The sequence below is a fragment of the Diplotaxodon limnothrissa genome, linkage group LG7, assembly GCF_057381915.1.
Source record: "Diplotaxodon limnothrissa isolate DT_005_m linkage group LG7, D_limnothrissa_male_GT1.1, whole genome shotgun sequence".
Classification (NCBI taxonomy): Eukaryota; Metazoa; Chordata; class Actinopteri; order Cichliformes; family Cichlidae; genus Diplotaxodon; species Diplotaxodon limnothrissa.
The window spans coordinates 32,767,864-32,794,005 of NC_140602.1; the positions used below are offsets into that span (position 1 = coordinate 32,767,864).

The following is a 26,142-nucleotide window of genomic DNA, read 5'->3' on the forward strand; positions in this document are numbered from 1 at the left end:
GCATATACCAAAAGCAAAAGTAACAGGTCAGTGTGTGGAGTTCAGGCAACACAAACTAAGTCTTCTGTTTCACCTATTAGTACTGTAGCCCACTTTACAGACAAACATACCAAAACTTTATGTAACACTGATCAAACGCTAATGAATTAATACAGGCTAGGTATTGAGTGAAATATTATGGTTATTATTAATCAGAACATTTAGGAATGCTACTGGAGCTGATGGGCAGTAATTAATAAATACACACAACACAAAAATGCTTTTGCAGGTACCATGTATTTAACCAAACCCCAAAGAAAAATAAGAAAAGAAAAGGAAAACTTAAATAATCACTCCTGCTGCAGCTATTCAATTAATCAAAAACCCAGTGGGGGTGCACAAAGACAACTAAGCAAATTCTTCTGGCTTATACCAAGCAATACAGATTCTCAAAAAAAAAAAACAAAAAAAAACAACAGTTCCCCATAAATAACACATATTAACATCAAATCCACTGATCCAAACTGAAGTCCATGAGTTCTAGCTGAATGTCCATGAGAGATGTCCAAGCGCTATTGTCCATAAATGAGGGGAATGGTGTGTATGATTGCGGAAATCAGTGTATTTGGAAAATGGGGACAGAGCGTCGTCTTTGATAGCTTCCTACCCAACCAGTGGAAGCTTCAATTGCAGAATGAGTCCTGCTCCTAGCCGTTCATTGGCTCGCCACCCTTTTTCATACCCCAAAAAAGGTTCACCTGGCCTGCATTAAATAAACAAGGCCAATAAGAAATCACAAGAATAATACAAAAATGTCAGCCAATTAAGCTAAATACATTAGGTTATTCTTGTTCCTGTTTACACAATTTATAAATAAATAAACAATATATTGGTTAAATATAATATATTTAACCAATAATTTAACTGAAACATTTCAACTGCTATATACATACATACATGATATGTAGCGTCACAACATTTTTTATTCAACAAATATTGGTCAAATCAAAATCAAAACCAAATTGTTTGGACAGGTGTTGTGCCAAAAACTGATTTCCGGTATTTGCCAAAAAGCGATTGCTCATATTTAAAGTGCTATAAGTAACTTGTTGGGCTATAATATGTTAAACATATGTCAAATGCATCCCTTATGGATGACATAAAGTCATCTTGAGCCACAAACAACATTCGTGTAACAAGATACAAGCCGCAATCAGTTTTTGGCAGCGACTTTTATATAACCTTAATTTATGCAGTAAAAAAAATCTCATTAACATTAAAAATGTATTTTGTAAGAGTAAGTTGCCCAACAGGACAGCAGAAATGGCAGCAAATATTACAATAGTTCTGTAAAAATATTTTAAGTGGGGATAAAGGACCGGATTGGTTATAATGTAAGTACAAGTTGTAAAGATACTTAAAAAACATAATTTTTTTAATTCTTTATGTAACCCCTTTGTATCCCCTGTTCACCGAAGTCTATTTACGAACATACGTAAAAATATTACACATAAAAAATACACAGAAACACTGGAAATCAGTTTTTGGCAGACAATCACTTTTTGGCACAACACCGGCAGCAGCCAATTAGCGTCAGCTGGTAGCAATACAAACAGTAAATTAAAAGTTCAAACTCACCAATTCCGTTCTGTTCAGTGCACAACAACACTATGGCTCTGGCTCACAGTAATCAGCATCTAAGTTGCATAAGTTAGTTGGTGTTAAAAAATGCATTAAAACGGGAAAAGCAAATGTTTGCCAATACACACCTGCAACAGCTCTGTCACCTTTGCCTCCACGCATCTGACGGGAAGAAGCCGGTAGTTACCCCCGTCAAAAATTGTTTCCCCATTCACGGGAGCGCGCAAAGTAGGAGGAGCCACTTGCCCAGCTCCGTTCTGTACGCTACTTGTCACTGATCTGCAGTCGACGCGATAAAGAGTAAAAGCTGGAAAACAGCAGACTCGATGAATTTAATATTAGTTTCGTGTAGCACGGTGGCACGGTGGTTAGCACTGTTGCCGCACAGCAAGAAGGTCCTGAGTTCAATTCCACCATCAGGCCGGGGTCTTTCTGTGTGGAGTTTGCATGTTCTCCCCGTGTTTGCGTGGGTTCCCTCCGGGTACTCCGGCTTCCTCCCACAGTCCAAAGACATGCACCTTGTGGGGATAGGTTAATTGGATAATACAAATTGTCACTAGGTGTGAATGCGAGTGTCAATGGTTGTCTGTCCCTGTGTGTTGGCCCTGCGACAGACTGGCGACCTGTCCAGGGTGTACCCCACCTTTCGCCCGATGACAGCTGGGATAGGCTCCAGCGCCCCCCGCGACCCTGAAAAGGATAAGCGGAAGCGAATGGATGGATATTGTAATGTGCCGTGTGGAAGACAGTTTACCTTATAATGTACACTGAAATAACCTGCTGGGAATACTTTGTCTAGAAAAAGACTTTGATACTATAATACTGTAAAACCAGATGCGATCATGGAAACACGTCGCTCTCCAGTGAATTTACACTCGGTTTACACTTTGTAGCGAAGCTATCACGAATGAGTTTATTTGCAAAATCAATCTCAGTATAACCAATAAGTACAGTAACTTTGGAGAAGATGTCTTATTCACAGCAAAAGTTATGGAGGGATACAGATTTTATCAGGCTGTGTGGCATCGGCTGCCAAAATGTGTGCCCCCCCCATCTGTAATCCATATTGCCTTTGCCATCACAAAGGGTATATTTGCCAAATAGGTCACAGTATAACCAATAAGTACAGTAACTTTGGAGACCATGTCTCATTCACAGCAAAAGTTATGGAGGGATACAGATTTTATCAGGCTGTGTGGCATCGGCTGCCAAAATGTGTGCCCCCCCATCTGTAATCCATATTGCCTTTGCCATCACAAAGGGTATATTTGCCAAATAAGTCACAGTATAACCAATAAGTACAGTAACTTTGGAGACCATGTCTTATTCACAGCAAAAGTTATGGAGGGATACAGATTTTATCAGGCTGTATGGCATCGGCTGCCAAAATGTGTGCCCCCCCCCCCCCCATCAATAATGCACCTTGGCGTTGCTATCACGAAAGAGTTTATTTGCAAAATAAATAACAGTATAACTAATAACTACAGTAACTTTGGAGACCATTTGGTTTTTTAGACTTTTTAATTTAACATCTACATCTATATATGTAGATATGTGTTCTCGACAATGTGTGCCATAAGAACACTAGCTGTGGACCTTTAGTGTCAACTATGTACAAGCAAGACAAATAAACACATCTTCTGGTGGTGGGCTTTTCACGCAGAGCTGGTGGAACCACCGCAAACACATCTCACACTGAATCTGTAAAAAAATAAATAATTACAAATCCCAATGTTAAAATTTCATTTATGGGAATTGATCATAACATTTAGCAGTCTTTCTTGATGTCATTACCTATTTGTTGTCAGTTTCATGCTCTTCTTCCCCGCAGAAATGACAGATGTTTGTCAAGTCATCTGTTTTAAAAAGTGAAAAAATAGCACATAGAGTATACTACCTACTGCACTTATTACTTCATTCAAACAACTATATGGTTTGTTTCTACAGCCATCATGATGAAAATATTCATGATGTGAGAACATGGTGGAAAATGAGTTACCTGTCTCTAGGAGAAGAGTGGTGGCAATTTGCAGCCTGTGTGTGTTTATGGCCTTTTTTGTAGACAGAAAGTCTATTGACTCTTTTCGCAAGATCTTTTCAGCAAACTGAAAAAGAGATTCGAAGATGACTAAATAGGCTAATATCGTAAATGTTATTTTATAGTAATTTGTTTCCTGTGAATCAAGTTCTTTCTTTTATTGTGTAATTATCTTATATTCCTTTTCCTGTCATTAACATTTATTACAACACAACATTTCCAATATTCTCGTATATATGTATGTATTACGGTTAAGACTCGTACTTTCAATGCAAAGACTCCACATGAGGTAGCGTCCACTTGTTTTGGGTGTTTGACTGTGTCACAAGTCCATCTTGAGACGTTGCATCCTTTTTTTCGCATGAATGAAAGACAAGTACAATAAAAACAAATAACATGTTTTAAAATTTTGGTGACACAAGAAGGTGAACAGTATGGAGAGCTTAAGTGTCTGTTGAACATCAAGTTAAGAACTGACCACACTGTTTTGTTAAAATCATTACTTTTTAAAAGTCTACAACGCATTTCCGTGGACAATTACTTCTGCTTTTTTCCCCGTTTCCGCCCATGATATAGAAATCAATCACTTACACAGTACACTTTGAAGAGATGTGGAGGAGGAGCAAAGATGAAATTCACACATGTATAACCTATGTGAAATTATTTAAGACATTTGTCTGATGTTTTAGTGCTAAACCTCCGCAACACTTTATGCAACTACTAAACATTATTCTCCCCATGCTATATTTTCTAATGTAAAAACATCATCTCATACAGACATCATGTCCTCAAATAAACATTGAAACATGGGGAGACTTCTCTTTAAAGGCAAAATTAACCCATAACACCACAATATCAGAAGGCCACCACAAAAATTCAAACCTGTTGCTGCTATTTTTTTAATTTTGAGTGCCAATTTTTTTTTAATTTTTTTTGATTGACATCATACTTATAATTGTCATAATAAACACATAAATAACAACAGCAACAAAGCGTTTAATAAAGGGTCAAAATAAATTTCAACATTTATCCTTACCTTGTTGATTCCAAACAATTTTGGATACCTTGTTTAGTTTCTCCGAGTGGATCAAGATACAGTGACTTCTTTTCTTGTTAGTAAATGACCTACAGTAAAATTATGTGGAGAATTACATGTAATAATTCAAGAGTTAAGATTATCTGCATGCCATGCATTTGTCTTATAAAACTGATTTGATGAATATTGTAAATGCAATTATTTTTTTACCACTAATGTCCAGTGATGATGTTCATTTACAATTCCCAGAATGACTTCATGCTCCATGGGTTTGATCTTAAATTGAAACAAAACAATAAAAATATTCACTTCAGAAAGAAATGCAATAACATGTTGTTTAGAGTCCTTTTTTATTAAAGCAATTTATGATATATTATATATAAAGTACTGTGCGACAGCCATGATTCACCCCTCATTTCTTTAACCTGTGCAAGAAGCTGGACTATCTTATATTTTTTATAAGTGGTTTTGCACATTACTTCCTCCAAGACTAATAAAGGTCTTTCTAAGGATTTTTTTTGGACATGGAGTTCATTTTCAATCATTTTCAATGCGATCCTTTTACCATCTGCAGAATAATGTTTAATGCTTTCTTAAGCCTCTTTAACAGTGACGTAAGAATCACTTGATAATAAAAAGGTACCTATTAAAGAGATGAAGCAGTGTTGATGATTTCAAAAGAGATATTAGCCCAAATGTTTGAAAATCTCAAATCAAGCATTGATTGGAGTGTGTACAAAAAGAGGAGGAAACCAGACAAGCAGAGAACAAAAGAGAACTGTCAAGTCTAATAAACTATCCACATCTACTAACCCCAGTCTCAATTTATTCTTTCTGCATAAGCTGTTATCCAATCTAAATCTGGATGTGGATATGATCAGAGGTACTTAAACAATACACACAAGATTCTTTCTAGAGATACCTACCTTGAGTCTTGGAGCTTTTCTCTTCCAAATGGCAGTCATTGAAAATGAATCAATGAATGCTGCTTTTGCTGAATTATGACGATTGCATTGTCTCACCATGATCTCAAGATATGCATTAATAGACTGCGAATACAAAATGTAAACATTTGTTAACTGTTGTCAATGAATAAAACACTGATAGTTGCATTGTTGTCAGTAAAGATCACTGTACCTCACTTTCCAACTCCATGTCTGGACCAATTTGTTGGATATCCCAGTAGAATAATTTGTAAGCACCAATTCTGGAGAGTAGAATGTGAGGACTCTTTCCAGCCCAGGCATCCATTATATCTACAAAAAGTAATGAGAAAAAGAGATAAGTCAGCAGGACTAAATGTAAATCAAAATTTCAAATGCATAATTTCTTATGTAGTTGTCTGACAAAAGACGTGTTTCAGGGTAAATACTTTTAAGACGCTGATAAAATGGGCACATGGTTTAACATTGTATTTTGTAAAAAAAAAAAAAGGAGAACTTAAATTTGCTTTTATTTGGGGGTAAAGTTACACTTACAATGTTCTACAAAGAAATTTAAATAAATTCATATTAATAAAAGAAAATAAATTTAAATACATAACAATAGAAATGCTCTTGCCCCCTATCATATCTTTTTTCCAGCAGAAACACCTATTACAACAATTTTTTAAAATTATGTTTAGTTGCAGCTACATGACTATATTTTAAAATACTCAGGCTCAAGGCTTGCACCTGTGGCCTTTACTATAATCTTTTCTGGAAAAATTTTATTTTTCTCCTCCAAAACTAGTTTTATTATCTGTAAAATAGAGTGTCAATTTTTGGGCTGTTAAAAGCAGCGTCTTAAAGAGTATTTGATCTTTCGAACTGTTGCTGGCAGGCAGTCATCATCACAACATTAATATACTTCTTGTAGTGGGCATTCTATGTCACTAGCAGCATATATGACAGCAATTTTGGAAAAGAAGAAAATGAAGAACATACACTACTAGTCAAAATTTGGGACACACCTTCCCATTCAGTGTTTTTCTGTGTGTTCATGCTTTTCATGCAGTGACAATCATCTTAGGTGACTACCCCATGAAGCTCACTGACAGAAGGCCTAGAGTGTGCAAAGCAGTGATCAAAGCAAAGGGTGGCTAATTTGAAGAATCTAATATATAAAATATATTTTTGGTTCTTTCATACTTTTTGGTTTACTACATCATTTGTGTTAGGGTTAGTGCTCCATATGTGTCCATTCATAGTTTTGATGCCTCGAGTTCTAATCAACAATGAATCTACAAAATAGACAAGGAAATTAAGAAGCAACATTAAAATGAAGGTGTGTCCAAACTTTTCACTCTTAGTGTACATCAGATGTACAATATCAATCATGAACATTCTGGGTTACACAACAACAAAAGAAAGATTCACAGTTTTGAAGGACTCACTTTTTCATTTGTGTAATTTTACACATGTGGCTTACATCCTTTTACAAGTTTTCTATAATGTTTTGCCCCATGAATGTTTTTTTAAAGCATTAACATATTGTTAAATTTAAATATTCTGTTAGGAAATATACCTAACAAGATGGCGCTGGAGTGACGGCAGCCTTTCCAAGTAGCTCTGCAACACCGCACCTTTTTTCTTAACTTTAACTTTTTTAGACTAGGTTTTTCAAAGTTTTTTTCACCTTCCTCTACTTATACCTCTTAGATATAGCGATACAAGATGGATAATGCACTTTTCAAAACTTCTGGAACCAGCTCCTTCATTTATTCGAGAGCGGAGCTGCTGGCACTAAAAACAAAGGGACAGACTGGCATGCGACACAACATCCCGGCCGAGCTAAAGAGGAGCTACAGAGGCTGCAAAGCTGGAGCGAGGAGAGCGGATCACCGGAGGCGATTCAAACCATCAATCCCGACAGTGATCATGGGCAACGTGAACTCGTTACAGAATAAGATTGACGAACTGTGCGCTCTGAACAACCACAGACTATACCGTGAGTGCAGCTTGTTTATCTTCACGGAGACGTGGCTAACCGAGCTAACGCCGCAGGCTAACGTAGACCTATGCGGTTTCACATCCGTGAGAGCCGATAGGGACACGCAGGCCAGCGGAAAAAGCAGAGGTGGGGGACTCATTGTCTACGTTAACAACAGATACTGTAACCCTGGACACGTCTCCGTTAAAGTTTCGGTATGCCGTCCGGACCTGGAGCTGCTAGCTGTTAGCTTGCGGCCATATTATCTACCTCGGGAGTTCAGTCATGTGATCTGTGTGTGTGTTTACATCCCTCCGAGGGCCGACGCAACAGCTGCCTGTGAGAAAATACACACAGTCACAGCAAGACTTCAGACACAAAACCCCGAGGCTTTCATTATTATATCTGGAGACTTTAACCATGCCACACTGGATTCTACTCTGGCTGCTTTTCACCAGTTTGTGAATTGTCCCACAAGGAGCAACAGGACAATTGACCTACTGTATGCTAATGTGAGAGATGCATACAGAGCCACCCCCCTCCCCCCACTAGGGAAGTCACACCACAACCTGGTTTACCTACAGCCACAATACACACCCCTCGTCCAAAGGCAGCCTGTCACAACGCGCTCCATCCGGAGATGGACCCCAGAAAAGGAGGATGCTCTGAGAGACTGCTATGACACCACAGACTGGGATGTGCTCCTGAGCCCACATGGTGAGGACATAGAGGGGGCGACACACTGTCTTACAGACTACCTCAACTTTTGTGTGGACACAGTCGCCCCTGCTAAGACGGTACGGTGTTATCCTAATAACAAACCGTGGGTAACACAGGAAGTCAAAGCTGTCCTCAACATGAAGAAGAAGGCTTTCAGGAGCAAAGTGAAGGAGGAGATGAAAGCAGCACAGCGGGAGGTGAAACGCTGCCTGAGGGAAGCAAAGGACACCTACAGGAGGAAGGTGGAGCAGAAGTTGGAGAGGAACAATATGAGGGAGGTCTGGAATGGTGTGAAAACCATCACAGGCCACAACACCAAGAAAAGCACAGTGGGGGGGACTGTGGAGAAGGCAAACGAACTCAACAACTTCTTCAACAGGTTTGACCAGCCCACAACCCCCCCACCCTCACCCTCACCTTCACTACAGAGTCCTCTCCCCACTCTCCTGCCTCCCTCGCTTCCCCCCCTTCCTGACACCATGACACCCCCCTCCTCCAATCCCTCTCTCAGCAGCAAGACATCTCCCCCCCCCTCCCCTCCTCCCAAACATCTCCCAGTGTCACAGTGGATCAGGTCAGGAGGCAACTGAGGAAGCTTCGCCCCAGAAAGGCAGCAGGCCCAGACAAGGTGTGTCCTAGGATGCTTAAGGCGTGTGCTGCTGAACTTGGGGAGCCGCTACAACGAGTCTTCAACCTCAGTCTGCGACTGGGGAGAGTGCCCGCCCTATGGAAGACATCCTGCATCGTCCCGGTCCCCAAAAAGAACCGGCCCAATGAGCTGAATGACTTCCGACCGGTGGCACTGACGTCACATCTTATGAAGACTCTAGAGCGGCTCTTCCTCAACCTCCTCCGACCACAGGTACAACCCATGCCCAGGACCCACTACAGTTTGCATACAAGGTGGGTGTCGGAGTGGAGGATGCCATCCTGTACCTCCTACACAGAGCCCACTCACACCTGGATGGGGGAAAAGGCACGGTCAGGATCCTGTTTCTTGACTTTTCCAGTGCCTTTAATACCATCCGGCCCTGTATGCTTCAGGAAAAACTGAACAGGATGGAGGTGGACCCCTGCCTGGTGGCTTGGATCTCCGACTACCTCACCGACAGACCACAGTACGTCAGGCTGAAGGACATCACGTCTGACACAGTGGTCAGCAGCACAGGAGCACCACAGGGAACTGTGCTGTCCCCTCTTCTCTTCACCCTGTACACCTCTGACTTCTGCTACAACTCTGAATTATGCCATATTCAGAAGTTTGCAGATGACACGGCCATCATGGGGTGTATCTGGGATGATCAGGAAGAGGAGTACAGAAGTCTGGTGAGGAACTTTGTCGCATGGAGTCACACAAACCACCTGCAACTCAACACCTCAAAGACTAAGGAACTGGTTGTGGACTTCGGGAGGTCCAGAGAAGGTCCACTGCCAGTTCAGATAGAGGGGGAGGAGGTGGAGGTGGTCAACAAGTACAAGTACCTCGGGCTGTGGGTGGACAATAAACTGGACTGGTCATGCAACACAGAGCACCTGTATAAAAAAGCCCAAAGCCGACTGTACTTCCTCAGGAGGCTGAGGTCTTTTAACATCTGCAGGAAGCTCCTGAGGATGTTTTACCAGTCAGTGGTTGCTGGAGTACTTTTCTATGCTGTGGTGTGCTGGGGGAGCAGCACAGCAAAGAGGGACTCATCCAGGCTGGAGAAACTGATCAGGAGGGCTAGCTCTGTGGTCGGCATGAAGCTGGACACTCTGGTGACAGTGGCAGAGAAAAGGACATTAAAGAAACTGATGGACATTATGGACAATGCTGGGCATCCTCTGCACACGGCCATAAACAATCAGAAGAGTCTGTTCAGTGACAGGTTGCTTCTCCCCAAGACAAGAACTAACAGACTTAAAAACTCCTTTGTCCCACACGCCATCAGACTGTTTAACTCCTCTCTGGAGGGGAGAGGGAGGGGAAACAGGAGGACAAAGGAGGGGGGAACAACTAAGCTGCAGTGCCTCTGCACCTCACTGTACAATACCTTGTGCAATACTTTTTGTAAATAGTCAACAGTGCAATAGACTCAATACTTGAAATGTGCAATTCACTTGTATTTTTATTTTTTATTCCTATTTATTCTATTTATCCCCTTTGTATATTTTATTTATATTTGTCTCTGTATTTATATATGTGTGTGTGTGTGTGTGTGTGTCTGTGTATATATATATATAACAGTTCTGTAACTGTAACTTCGGTCGTTGCTGTGCTTTTTTTGGAAGTCGAATTTCCCAGAGGAACCCACCCGAGGGATTAATAAAGTTCTATCTTATCTTATCTTATCTTATCTTAACAAAATCTTTTTAAAGGTGTAAAATTTCCTATGCCATGATCTACAGAGTACTGAAACAAACACTGTCATAGGAACAAAAGTCCTTTTTAAAAAAATAAAAAAATATTATATTTATTTACATTTCTCTGCAATTGTTGGTTCTATGGTTTGTGCTGTAGATTGCTGGGCTGTAATCTGTGGAGCTGAGGCTTGTGTGGTTGTAGCATTTGGAGCTGTGGTCTGTGAGGCTGGGTCTGCTGTTGTGGTTTGTGAGGCTGGGTCTGCTGCTGTTGTGGTCTGTGAGGCTGGGTCTGCTGCTGTTGTGGTCTGTGAGGCTGGGTCTGCTGTTGTGGTCGGGTCTGCCGTTGTGGTCTGTGAGGCCTGGTCTGCTGTTGTGGTTTGTGAGGCTGGGTCTGCTGCCGTTGTGGTCTGTGAGGCCTGGTCTGCTGTTATGGTCTTTGAGGCTGGGTCGGCTGCTGTTTTGGATTCGGTTTGTAGAGCTGTAGCGTGTTCTGGTGCTGTAGCACTTGTGGCTGGTTCTGGTGGTTCGTTGTCTTTCTGTGCTGTTGCTCCTGACTCTGGTTCCTTGTGGAACTGGAAATGGATGTTTAGTTTGAACTGGTAGTGATGTAAGTGATGCCATTGGTGCTGTAGCCTGTGTAGCTCTAGGAGGAGGTGCTGGTGCTACCGCCACTGGTGCTGCTGTAGCCTGTGAAGCTAGAGCAGATGCTGGTGCTGCTGGACCTGGTTGTGCTGTTAGTAATGTGGCTGCTGTTTTCTTTAAACCCCGGTGTGGCACTCTTGGCATGCTGTCTTTGCTTAACTTTAGTTGGTCAATATTTACTTTTGGAATGATTGTCCCATTGGAATCCTGAAGATCTGCACTTTTACCTTGGATTGCTGTAATAATGTAAGGGCCTAAAAAGTTTGCTTCAAGTTTCCCCCCTTTCCTCTGCTGGCTTCTTATGTTAGCTCTTAAAACTTTGTCACCAACTTTGAAGACGACATCTCTCTTCATCATTTTTATTTTGCCCTTTGTTTTTTCCTGAGCTTTGACCACGTTGTCCTTCACCAGTTCCAACAGTTTTTGATGCTTTTGAATGTCTTCCGACACCTCCTCCTGCCCCACAATGTCTTCTACAGTCTCATCAACCTTTGAATCAAAAGACATGTCTATTATTACTATAATTTGTGTAAGATACACAGATAATACATAAAAGAACTGAGAAATACAGTGAAAATTTACATTAAGTGTCTTTGGTAAGGTTTTAAGACACAATGTATTTCTGGCAAAGCTTCAGTGTATCCTGGGATTGATTGGACATGAAGAAAACTGTTATTGAGGGGTGGAACAATCCATAGAAATATTCAGTGTTGTTGTCCTTTTATGGCGGTGACATAGCATCCATTGAAACTGATCTGCCTGCGCCTCAAAAACTAAAAAAGTTTCGTTGTGTGGGATTTCCGTGTAGTTTGTCACAGACAAAAAGACATACCATGAACTCTTCTGGGATTTCGGAAGGATAGCGAGCCTCTCTGCCGAACATTAGGTAGTAAGGCGAGTATTTGGTGGTCACTTGTTTTTTAGTTCTGAGTCCAAACATTACAGCATCCAGGTACTCATCCCACATTTGTGGTTGGTTGCCAACGACTTTACACAGGGCTCTGACAATGAAAGCACATAGAAGACATTCATATGAAAGATCATTTACATTTTTTAATAGTTTAATGTCATGCATTAATGTTTTGTTTGAAGGGAACCCCCATAAATGTATAACATGTACTCCAAGAATTTACCTCTGGATGGTGCCATTCATTTTCTCCACCAGCCCATTCGTTTGAGGGTGATAGGGGGAGCAGAGGCTTCTTTTAATTTTTAACAGTCCACAAACCCTTTTGTTGAGCTGCAAAAGAAAGTTATATACACTGGCTATAAGCACATTACAATAAGAATTTAAATAAACAGCTGTCATACTAATATCTCAACAACAGATTTATAAAGACCAGAAAATTAACCATTTTCAAAAAATTATTCAAATATGAGTTCACATATTTTTGCCAAAGACTAAAGTACTTACAGAATTGACAAATTCTTTGCCTTGGTCAGTAAGAATCCTTTTCGGGGCTTCGAACTGGTGGACGAATTTTATGAGACAGTTTGTCACTTCCCCGGCTGATTTTGACTTTAAAGGGTATGCTTGTGGCCATTTTGTAAAATAATCAATAAAAACACATATGTATTGATGTCCATTGTTGGTTTCAGTAAGTATTCCAATGAGGTCCATCCCAACCAGTTCAAATGGCTGAGAGACCTTAAAAAGAAAATCATAGTTAAGTTAATAATACTGAAATTACACAGAATGCTAGTCTACTGTTATAATTTTTTTAAGTATATAATCAGTAGGTTTCTAAGCAATGAAAACATTGTGTGATTAAATGTGATTATTTGCTATGGTCGATGACTAACCTTTATCGGAATGTATTCTGCTGGTTTTTTAATTGTTGCAGCACTTGCCTGGCAAAGTGCGCACTGTGAAACCTAATCAAAAATAAAAGCAATTCAATAACAAACACAATAGTTGATGATCAAGGTTTACATAACTTATTTTGAGAGATACAGAAACATTGCTGTGTTCCTCTTAAAATAATTTAGCTGTAGTCGAATTACATAGAGTTTGTTTTGGAGTACCCACCCAATTATTGATGTCGACTGACATCCCTGGCCAGTAGAACCGCTTTGAAATGGCTTCTCTTGTTTTTGTTTACCCGCAATGGGCCCCAGTAGGACTGGCATGAAAATCTGAAAAAATTGTGTTTGCCTCATCAGCCCCACAGACTACCGTTGTCTTTATGGTTTTGTCTGTGCCTTTGTAGCGCCAGTAAAACAGCTGCTCCCCTAAACATAAACAAGAAAATAGAAAAGTTTATTATAGCTGTTTAAACCACGACAGGTCTATATGTGGTAAAAGTCATGACAATACATCTTGAATGTAATGAATCAATTATGTATGTGATATAATTTGGGGGTGACTATTGGACTGGTTCTCTATATTTATGACAGTATGACTACTTCAGAAACCAAAAAGATTATGCCACACACAAGACTGTATTACTGATACTAAAAAAAGTGATGGGTGTGTAAAGTAATTATGACTAATGGCCTTCAGATATCATGGATTTATTTTTAATACAAATATCAATTCGAAGTAGTTTAATTCCAAATTTCCTGCTGTCAGTAATTTTCCACATATGTAATTTAAAGACATAAAGACATGACAGTGGGTACACCTGCGTAAATGGGTGTGGCACATACCACTCCAAAAGTAATTACGACGTAATATATTGTAGTTAAGCTATAAAAGGACAAAAACAGTTCTTAGTTAACGCTGTCTACTTAATAGCAAACATTAAAACTTTTACTTTAATAAACGCACATGTGCCTATTAACCGGGGTTAACTAGGTCAAAGAAAGGTCAAGCTAATTAAATCGGTTAGTGCAAATTAAGACTACACATTATGCCATTGTATATGTATTAATATATATGCCGATGCCACACAGCCTGATAAATTTTGTATCCCTCCATAACTTTTGCTGTGAATAAGACATGGTCTCCAAAGTTACTGTACTTATTGGTTATACTGTGACTTATTTGGCAAATATACCCTTTGTGATGGCAAAGGCAATATGGATTACAGATGGGGGGGGGCACACATTTTGGCAGCCGATGCCACACAGCCTGATAAAATCTGTATCCCTCCATAACTTTTGCTGTGAATGAGACATGGTCTCCAAAGTTACTGTACTTATTGGTTATACTGTGACCTATTTGGCAAATATACCCTTTGTGATGGCAAAGGCAATATGGATTACAGATGGGGGGGGCACACATTTTGGCAGCCGATGCCACACAGCCTGATAAAATCTGCATCCCTCCATAACTTTTGCTGTGAATGAGACATGGTCTCCAAAGTTACTGTACTTATTGGTTATACTGTGACCTATTTGGCAAATATACCCTTTGTGATGGCAAAGGCAATATGGATTACAGATGGGGGGGGGCACACATTTTGGCAGCCGATGCCACACAGCCTGATAAAATCTGTATCCCTCCATAACTTTTGCTGTGAATGAGACATGGTCTCCAAAGTTACTGTACTTATTGGTTATACTGTGACTTATTTGGCAAATATACCCTTTGTGATGGCAAAGGCAATATGGATTACAGATGGGGGGGGCACACATTTTGGCAGCCGATGCCACACAGCCTGATAAAATCTGTATCTGTTACGGTTGGAAGGAGGACTCAAGCGCAGGACTCCGGTACTGATGCTTACAAGAAGAGTTTATTTACAAGTCACCAGGTGTATATACAAGAATGTGCAGGGGGGGTGTTATATACAGCTGAGTGGGGGAAGAAGGGGTCTCCAGGGAAGTCCAAGGGGAAGCATACGTTCTTCAGAATATCCACTCACACGATCACAGGTTCACATTCCAACACTGCCACACGGGAAACACACGGGGAAAAATCCAAGAGGTTCTGTGGACAGGGAGACAGGGTTAAGGACGATGCACAGAGGAAAACACTCTTCACTAAACTTGCTGTAGCTTTGACTTTACTAACGCGTGGTAGACAACGATCCAGCGACGAACAGCAGTCACCTCCTGGCTTAAATGCTGCTCCCCTTAATGAGACACCTGGGTCTCATCTCCCGAGGGCGTGGGCCAAGGGCATGAACCCACAGTGAGTTCCGCCCCGGTGAGAGAGAAGAGGAAGAGAAACAGAGAGGGCTGATCAGCGTGCAGCTGATCCGCCTGGCCGTGACAGTACCCCCCCCCCCCCGACGGGAGCCTCCCGGCGACCCCCAGGCTTGTCAGGGTGAGCCGCATGGAACGCCCGCACCATACCCTGATCCAAGAGGGCCGCCCGCGGGATCCAAGAACGCTCCTCCATCCCGTAGCCCTCCCAATCCACGAGATACTGCAGACCGCGCCCCCGGCGCCGGACATCCATGATCCGCGAAACGGTGAAAGCCGGGTGGCCATCAACGACCCGGGCGGGCGGAGGGGGTCCGGAAGGAGGGCACAGAGGACTAGAGAGACACGGCTTCACTTGCGACACGTGGAAGGAGTTATGGATCCTCATATTCCGGGGCAGGCGAAGGCGGACAGAGACAGGGTTAATCACAGAGTCGACCTCAAAGGGACCGATGAAAGTGGGAGACAGTTTCTTGGACTCAGACCTGAGTGGGATGAATCTGGTAGACAGCCAAACCTTTTGTCCAGGTGTGTAGGTGGGAGCAGGGGTCCGGTGGCGATCCGCCAGGCGCTTATTGCGTTCCACCGTGCGGAGAAGGGAGGCCCGAGTCGCTCTCCAGGCGCGCCGACACCTCCGAAGATGCTGTTGGACAGAGGGAACAAAGTGCTCACCCTCGACGGCTGGGAAGAGTGGCGGTTGATAGCCCAAGGACGCCTCGAAAGGGGACACACCGGTGGCAGAGGAGGTAAGGCTGTTATGAGCATACTCAATCCATGACAGTTGCTCGCTCCAAGTTGACTGGTTAGTGGAGACCAGGCACCGGAGAGCTGCTTCGAGCTCCTGGTTGGCACGCTCCGTTTGGCCATTCGTCTGCGGGTGGAAACCAAAGGAGAGACTGACCTGAGCTCCGAGGGCACTGCAGAACTCCTTCCATACGTGAACTGCGGTCCTCTGTCTGACACAATGTCCGTGGGGATGCCATGGAGGCGAAACACGTGGTCAGCTAGCAGCCGGGCGGTCTCTAGAGCAGTGGGGAGCTTAGGGAGGGCGACAAAATGAGCAGCTTTGGAGAAGCGGTCCACAATGGTGAGAATCACAGAGTTACCTGACGAGACGGGCAGACCAGTGATGAAGTCAACAGCGATGTGCGACCAAGGGCGGCTCGGAGTCGGCAGAGGGTAAAGGAGGCCAGAGGGTGGTTGATGGACGCTCTTGTTTTGAGCGCAGGTCGAGCATGCGGAAATATACTCGCGGACGTCTTTGGCAAGGGAAGGCCACCAGGCGAAACGTTGGAGGAAGGTAATAGTGCGGTGGACCCCCGGGTGGCAGGTGAATCTGGCAGTATGAGCCCAATGTAACACTCGTGACCTTACTGAGGAGGGGACGAAGAGCAACCCTGGAGGGCCCGTTCCGGGGTCCGGTTCTGTCCGCTGAGCCTCTCGAATAGCCGACTCGATCTCCCAGGTCAGGGCCCCGACTACACAGGTGGGCGGTAGAATGGGAGAGTCCCGAGTTGCGTCTTCGGAGGCGGCGAATTGGCGTGAGAGGGCGTCTGGCTTGACATTACGGGAACCGGGTCTGTAAGTGATCGTAAACTGGAATCTAGTGAAAAACAGGGCCCACCTGGCTTGCCTGGCGTTGAGGCGTTTTGCCGATCGAATGTACTCCAAGTTCTTGTGATCGGTCCAGACCACAAACGGCTGGGCAGCACCCTCTAACCAATGGCGCCACTCCTCCAGGGCTAGCTTGATGGCTAGTAGCTCTCGATCTCCCACATCATAGTTGCTCTCTGCAGAGGTGAGACGGCGTGAAAAGTAGGCACAGGGATGCAGCTTACCTCCTTGCTGCTGGGAAAGCACCGCCCCCACTCCAGCGTCCGAGGCATCCACCTCCACAACGAACTGCCGGTCGAGATCGGGTTGGACGAGAATGGGCGCCGAGGCAAAGCGGTCCTTCAGATGGGCAAACGCACGTTGAGCCAGCTCATCCCAGCAGAAGGGAACCTTGGGAGAAGTAAGACGGGTCAGAGGCAGGACCAGTTTACTATAGTTGCGAACAAAGCGCCGATAAAAGTTCGCGAACCCCAGAAAGCTTTGAAGCTGTTTACGGTTAGAGGGGGTCGGCCAGTCAACAACGGCTTGAACCTTTGCGGGATCAGTCTTGAGGTTACCCCGATCGATGACGTGGCCCAGGAAGGAAACAGTTGAGACATGAAATAACCCCCCTCTTAATTCACCCTGACCAAACTGGTTTCATAAAAGGTCGGCACTCCTCAACAAACACTCGTAGATTACTTAATTTAATAGACTACTCATACAATAAAAACATTGAAACCATAATATTATCCCTAGATGCAGAAAAAGCATTTGACAGAATTAACTGGAAATTTTTATTCGCAACTTTACACAAATTTGGTTTCGGAAACTCTTTTATAAACTGGATAAGAATATTATACAATTCCCCAACAGCTCGTATCAGAACAAATGACCAGACATCCCCCAGCTTCTGTCTCCTGAGGGGCACCAGACAGGGATGCCCACTCTCCCCTTCACTTTTTGCAATTTTTATCGAACCTCTAGCAGCAGCATTTAGACAGGCTACAACAATTAAGGGCATAAAATGTAAGAACATAGAACATAAAATCAGTCTCTATGCGGATGATGTGTTGCTTTTTCTGCAAAACACACAAACCAACCTCTCTGAGGTAATTACTCTAATAAACTGGTTTTCAAGAGTTTCAGATTATTCAATTAACTGGCCAAAATCTACAGTTCTCCCCATTAACTGCTCCTTCCATAATTCTTCCTCTGCCCCACTGCAATCCGGAAATATTAAATATTTAGGTATTAATGTTTCTCCTAAGCTTTCAGACTTAACTAAATTAAATCACATCCCACTTCTAAAGAAAGTAGAAGGCGATCTGACTAGATGGAAATCTTTACCCATATCACTCATGGGAAGGGTCGCCACTATAAAAATGATGATCTTGCCAAAAATAAATGACTTATTTTTGATGATCCCTAACAAACCATCACAAGATTGGTTCAGATCTCTGGATTCATATATTTCCAAATTCCTTTGGAAAGATAAACCCCCGCGCATCAGCTTAAAAACGCTACAAAGAACCAAGGATAGAGGAGGATTAGATCTGCCTAATTTTCACCAATACTTCTTAGCCAACAGGCTTCAGTTCATCTCAGAATGGTCAAAACATACCTTCCTAGATGAACCTTGGCTAGATGTTGAACAGGCACTATGCAAGGATCTAGAGATTTCAGACCTACCATTTATTAGCTCAAACATCAAAAAACATGAATGCTTTAAAAGTATCAACATCAGCTTCTTTCTGACAGCATGGTGGGAGTATCTAAAAATAACGGAGTCTTCACTAATCCCATGCAAACGTACTCCTATCTGGAATAACCCTGACATATTACAAAACAATAATATGATTAACTTCCCAGAATGGAGTTGTAAAGGAATTAAATACTTAGAACATATATTGGAGGGAACAGAATTGATCCCATTCGACAGACTAGTTGCACAATATGGGATCAACAAGAAAATTTTTTTAGAATATCAACAAATTAAATCCATAATAAAAAAGAAATTTAACCTCAGTCAAGTTGAATTACAAATACCACCAAGTGCGGCACATTTCCTTACTCTTAAATCCCCCAAATTATTATCTAAAATATATAGAACATTCTCTAAATTAGATGAATCAATATCCCTTCCTATTGCAAAGTGGGAAGCAGATTTATCAGTCAGTTTAGACCAAAACTTCTGGTCTCAGGTATGCTTAAAAACTTTTAAATTGATTAAAAATCCCAGTCTGCAATTAATACAATACAAAATACTACATAGAGTGCACTATACAGGTCATCGGATGTTCAAGATGGGCTTTACATCTTCCAACAACTGCTCACACTGTCAAAACAATACACCAGACAATTACATTCACGCTCTTTGGTTCTGTCCACCAGTGCAGAAGTTTTGGCACGAGAAATGTGAAGACTTATCAAAGTGTCTGAAATGTAACATTCCAACTTCCCCCTTAGTGTGTTTGTTGGGCAGCTTAGATAATGTCACCTCAGAAAACAATTTAGCCCATATGGTTTTCACTGCCCTATGCATAGCCAAGAAAACTGTCCTCATGAACTGGAAAAATAAAAACAATCTTAATTCTAACCAATATAGAAATTATCTATTAGATTACATTAGTTTTGATACAGCCTCGGCCACCACATCAGATCAATTGCTCTGGGCTCCTTTGATCGGCTCCATCACCTAGTGGGGGTGGGGGGTCATAGTTTGGTCCCGCCTTCAATGTTGTGATTGGTGTGGGGGCAGGGACAGGCTTAGGGCGTCGGGGGGTTCCCCGGAGGCATCTTCCTTGGGGGGCTCAACCCGGGGTAGCGGTCATGTCCGGTTGGGGGCCTTTTTCTGACCATTTCCTCGTGGCTGCGTGCAGCGGGGCTAGGGGAGGGTCTGTGGTGATGGACGTGGGTTACTGACCTGGTAGCCTGTCTGCCCCTGGGTGGGTCCGGGATGGGCGTGGGGGTCTGGGGGCGCTCCATCTCTGGGCCGGGGCCCTGGCTGGGCCTCGGGGCCTTGGGTCCTGGTTTGTGTGTTGCCGGGGTTGTGGGCGGGTGGGTGCATGGGAGCCCATCCCTGGCGCAGGGTGCCGCCGGCGTGTCGAGTCGCCTGTGGGGCTCTTCAACCGGTGGGGGAGATTGTTACACCTTGCAGGAGCTTTCTTCCCCTCAGGAACTCTCTGCAGGAGGGGGAGATACAGGAGAGGTGGAGGAAGATCTCAGCCTGGGCGTCTATTGTCTCATGTAGTCTGGAAGACGAGTGGATGGTGGGGTGGGTGCAGTTTTCTCTGTGGTGGGGTTGGGTGGGCTGTCCCGGGCTCTGTGGGGCCGGGGGGCGCTGCTGCGCTGGGCCCCGGTCTGGATGGGCCTGGGCCCCCCTTTCCCTGGCGGGTCGCGGAGTGTGGGAGTGCCTACTGGGGTCAGCGGGGGAGCTGGCCCCAGGGAGGGGTCACCTGCCCCTCCCTTCCTTCCCTCCCCATCTCCAGCTGCCTCCCTCCTCCTGCTCCACCACAACCACCCACACATGCAGGGCCTTGGAGTAGGGGTATGTCACCAGGATGCAGAGGAGGCTACCCCCCCCCCCCCCCCCTCTGTCCCCTTCTGGCTGCCTCTGCCTCAATTTTATCCCACAACTTAGACATTCACATTACTCACACCCTCATTACACATACATATAGGATCTTGGGGGTGGGCACGATACACGGAGTCCAAGTTACCATCAGGGTGTACGCCTCACCCCTGGCGTCGTTGCCCACCTCTCAATTTTAAATACATGTAGACATTGAGGGCTAGCAGGAGGGACTATGCGCTTACCTGCTGCTCTCTGGCAGGTAGCTCTATGCCCTCCTGGGTTTTAATTGCACCTTAGAACACACATGCATCAACACTACAATGAGCGGGTGGAGGGAGGTTTGGAGTCTTCTCTCACCCCCATTCTCTGCGGCCTACTGGAGCGGGGGGGCTAGGAGGAGTGGGCCATCCGACTGCGGTCTGGGGCCTCCCTGCTGCTGCGGAGTCGGGGCGGTCTGCCTCTCCCCACCGCAGGGAAAAGGGTAACACCACCTGGGTCTGGGTGCAGTTCCCCCCTCCCGGGGCAAGGGTACCTAGACCCGGTTAGTAGAGTACGCTTGGGGAGTGTGATCGTGTATACAGCGTCCCTTTATGTCTGTCTCCACGTCGGTTGAGTGTGAAGTACATATGAGAGCATGAGGGTGGGAATGGATGTTTGTGTCTGTGTGTGCCTGTATGTCTGTGTCTATATGTCAGGTTGGGTATCAGACGCCACCTCTCTGGGGACATCTCGGGCCCTCCAAGGTTTGGAGGCCTATCTCCACCCACCACCACTTCCCCTGCCGGTGGCGGACTCCCTCAGGTATCGGTGCGTTGGTGGTTCTTTGTATCTGGGGGTGGGTGTCCGGGTACACACCGGCTCACTCCTTGGCGGCCGCTTATTGGGGCTCGCTCGGGCCACTTTGGAGGTGGGGTGCCCCCGGCCTCTCGGCCTGGGGCTCGGTCACTCAGGCACAGCTGGCTGCCGGCGGAGCTCACGGGCGCGTCACTGCAACTCCCCCTGGCTTCTGCTCCGCGGCTGCTGAATGAGCTCTCATCTGGGACTCTCCTTAGCTCTTACTGGGACAGTGGCGCGGCTGCCCCTCTGTGGGTCTTCCTTGGTCTCTTGTGTTCTGGGTGCCTCTGGATGTCTGGAGTTTTGATCTCCTCCATACCTGCTTGATACCATAGAGGACAGGGCTGTGGCTCCCCACACTCTCTAGCAGATCATTACATGGAGAAACCTTTGGAATGCAAGCATGCTGATCCACACAGGTATGCACACAGGTGTACACATGGGTATTCACAGATGCAGACTACAGCTTTCTTGGCTGCTGCCTCAAAGCACACTGTGCGCTGTCTATCTTGCGTGCTGCACAATATCGTTTATTATTTAGTAACTATTGATATCTATGACTAGCTAGTTTATTGTGATGGTGCTTTTTTTTTTTTTATTATTATGTTGCTCTTTGTTGTTTGTTTTTTTTGTTTTTCTTTCTCTCCATACAGGTGACCCAGGAGTTTTTTTTTTTTCTCTCTTCCCCCCCTTCTCACCGTCTCTTCTCCCCTTTGGTTTTCTTTCTTCCTCTCCCCCTCTTTCTTTCATTCTTTCCCCCTGTCCTATTAAAAAAAAAAAAAAAAAAAAAAAGGATGACAAAGGATGAACTGAAGCTCCGCCATCACGTGAAGTCACATGCTGCTGTTTCTGATGTCACTTCCAAAAAAAAAAAAAAAGAAAAAAAGAAACTCACACTTCTCCCCTTTAACAAAGAGACGATTTTCGAGGAGACGCTGAAGCACTTGCCTGACATGGCGTCGGTGGTCGGCGACAGACTGGGAGAAGATGAGGATGTCATCCAAGTAAATGAAAACGAAATGGTCGATGAAATCTCGGAGCACGTCATTCACGAGAGCCTGAAACACAGCTGGAGCATTGGTGAGACCAAAAGGCATCACAAGATATTCGAAATGGCCCAGGTGAGTATTGAAAGCCGTCTTCCACTCGTCTCCCTCCCTAATCCTCACCAGATGGTAGGCGTTGCGCAGGTCCAACTTTGTGAAGATGGTGGCACCCTGAAGAAGCTCGAACGCGGAACTCAGCAGGGGGAGGGGATACTTGTTTTTAACTGTGATGGCGTTGAGGCCGCGATAGTCAATACAGGGCCGTAAACTTTTATCTTTTTTGGTGACAAAAAAGAAACCAGCAGCAACAGGTGAGGACGAGGGGCGAATGAGACCAGCGGCAAGTGACTCATTGATGTAATTTTCCATGCTTTCCCGCTCCGGTCGAGACAGGCTATACAACCTACTGGTCGGAAGCGGCGCGCCTGGGAGGAGGTCAATCCCACAATCGTACGGCCGGTGAGGGGGAAGAGAGCGTGCCTTATCTTTACAAAACACTTGCGCCAGGTCGTGATAGTCAGACGGTATGGAGGACAGATCAGGCGGTTCTGAAATAGTTTTATTGGGTGGTAGGTTCATGGCGGGGGTGGCGGCTTTTAAACAGGACATGTGACACTCCTCCCCCCACCCCGAAATACTCTTTTTCCTCCAATCAATCACAGGGTTATGTTGACATAGCCAGGGATAGCCCAAGACTAGTGGAGTGAGTGGGGCCTTAAAGACGTACAACTGTATGGTTTCAACATGATTGCCGGAAAGAGACAGGGAAATCGGTTCTGTGACATGAGTAATGTCTGGAAGACGCTGGCCACTAAGGGCTGTGACTTGGAGTGAATGAGACAGAGGCTCCGTGCTAAAACCTAACTTCAGTGCCAGCGAGGCATCAATAAAATTCTGTTCTGCCCCGGAATCAATCAGAGCGTCGAGAGAATGAGTCCTGAGACGAACAGTTAGCTTAGCCGCAATCATGAGACGAGGAGGAGACTGAGAACATGAGACCTCGCCCACCCGTACACTCCTCACTACCGGCGGGCGCTGTCTTTTAGCCGCGCCTGGCAATCCATGGCAATATGGCCCTTGCGGCCACAATAATAGCACTCACCGGCCCTCCAGCGACGATACCGCTCCTCAGGCGACAGACTGGAACGGCCCAGTTGCATGGGCTGTTCACTTTCTTCCGTGCTGTCCAACGAGTGACTGCCGCTAGGCGCGCCCCCACCTGACGTCTCCATGCGCCCCGGGGGCCTCTGGGAAATGTAGTTTCCGATTCCCCGACGCGCCCGTAGGTGCTCATCCAACTTCACACACAGCGTAATCACATCAGACAAGGTCTTAGGAACATCTCTCATCATCAGTTCTCTCTTTAACTCATCACAAACATTATTCAGGAGAGTACTTATCAATGCCGACTGCCCCCAGCCAGTCTCTTCGGCCAAGGTCCAGAATTCGACCGAAAAATCCGCCATACTCCGCCTCCCCTGCTTCAAATTTAACAGTCTGTGGGCAGCCGCCTCCGCTCCGGTGCCTCTTTCAAAAACACTCTTAAATTTGGTGAGGAAGTCCTCATAAGAAATGTCCGGGGCTGTTCTCAAAACAGCTTGCGCCCAGTTTAATGCGTGCCCGCGTAATAGTTGAACCATAAAGGCGATTTTGGCCCCATCTGTCTCATATGTTCTTCGTAATTGACGGAATTGTAGTGTGATCTGAGTCAAAAATCCACCACATTTATCGAACTCACCCGAGAAAGGCTCCGGCGCTGGTAACGATCGCTCCGGTGGTTCTGTGGGGGCCGGCGTGGGGGAAACAGGCGGAGCGGCTGCAGAGGGACTGGGAGCCGATAGCTGAGGAGAAACAGACGGAGGGGGTGAGGGTGGGCTTACCGACGGTAGACGTTAAGCGAGGGCTTGAGTGAGTGCGGCCAGTTGTTGATTTATGTGCCGAAGCATGTGTTCGTGGCGTTCCAGAATTGCCTCCGGGGTGAGGACGGGTTGCTGGGTGGGGTTTGAGTCCGCTGAGTCCATGATGGCTGGATCGTTATTGTTACGGTTGGAAGGAGGACTCAAGCGCAGGACTCCGGTACTGATGCTTACAAGAAGAGTTTATTTACAAGTCACCAGGTGTATATACAAGAATGTGCAGGGGGGGTGTTATATACAGCTGAGTGGGGGAAGAAGGGGTCTCCAGGGAAGTCCAAGGGGAAGCATACGTTCTTCAGAATATCCACTCACACGATCACAGGTTCACACTCCAACACTGCCACACGGGAAACACACGGGGAAAAATCCAAGAGGTTCTGTGGACAGGGAGACAGGGTTAAGGACGATGCACAGAGGAAAACACTCTTCACTAAACTTGCTGTAGCTTTGACTTTACTAACGCGTGGTAGACAACGATCCAGCGACGAACAGCAGTCACCTCCTGGCTTAAATGCTGCTCCCCTTAATGAGACACCTGGGTCTCATCTCCCGAGGGCGTGGGCCAAGGGCATGAACCCACAGTGAGTTCCGCCCCGGCGAGAGAGAAGAGGAAGAGAAACAGAGAGGGCTGATCAGCGTGCAGCTGATCCGCCTGGCCGTGACAGTATCCCTCCATAACTTTTGCTGTGAATGAGACATCTTCTCCAAAGTTACTGTACTTATTGGTTATACTGTGACTTATTTGGCAAATATACCCTTTGTGATGGCAAAGGCAATATGGATTACAGATGGGGGGGGGCACACATTTTGGCAGCCGATGCCACACAGCCTGATAGATGGATGGAACCAAGATGGCGCCGCGTATGGTCGCCCTGGTGCTTCAGTGCGTTACTTTTGTTTTGTTTTTGTGCATTTCTTCTGTGTCTGGGCACTCCTCTGGATACTCGTACACCAGAGAAGAGCTCCTTAACTACAGGACTACAACGCCTGTGGATTTATTTCCAATATTTGTCGCATCTGCGGCAGATTTACTGCTGACTCTGACCAGGAAAGCGAGACGCCGAAAGAGAGGGAAGCGAGCCGGCGCACTCGTGCGTTTGAGGAGACGCGGACTGCGAACTGCTCTTCCTTGGATCTTCCTTTCTAATGTACGCTCACTCGGGAATAAGATTGAAGAACTGGCCCTGATGAGAAGCATGAACAGAGACTTTGCCTCCTCCTGTGTCTTATGTTTTACGGAGTCGTGGCTCAGTGAGAACATCCCAGACTGCGCGCTCAAGCTGGAGGGCTTCCATCTGCTGCGCGCGGACCGGCAGGCCGCTCTCTCCGGTAAGTCCAAAGGTGGAGGTCTCTGCTTCTACATCAATAGTGGCTGGTGCACAGATGTGACAGTGATTGCTCAGCACTGCTCTTCCTCTCTGGAATATCTTTTTATCCACTGCAAACCGTTTTATTCTCCGCGGGAGTTTGCTTCATTCATCCTGGCCGCTGTTTACATCCCGCCAGACGCAGATGCACAGGCAGCTCAGTGCGCACTCGCGGAGCAGATACTGCACATGGAGCGGACATTCCCGGACTCTCTCATCATTGCTCTTGGGGACTTTAACAAAGCCAATCTGAGCCATGAGCTTCCCAAATACAAGCAGTATATTAAATGCCCGACCAGAGAGGAGAGGACATTAGACCACTGTTACAGCACGATCAGCGGGGCCTATCGTGCAGTGCCCCGCGCTTCACTCGGACTTTCTGACCACGTCATGATCCACCTAATCCCCGCG

At 45.2% G+C, this 26,142-nt stretch overlaps 2 pseudogenes; both read right to left on the reverse strand.

Annotated features, from left to right (window-relative positions):
• Nucleotides 1-3,224: 3,224 nt before the first annotated feature.
• LOC146628597 (sentrin-specific protease 2-like) lies at nucleotides 3,225-5,945 on the reverse strand (annotated as a pseudogene).
• A 4,829-nt stretch (nucleotides 5,946-10,774) lies between these two features.
• On the reverse strand, nucleotides 10,775-11,757 carry LOC146628598 (uncharacterized; annotated as a pseudogene).
• Between the last annotated feature and the right edge of the window lie 14,385 nt (nucleotides 11,758-26,142).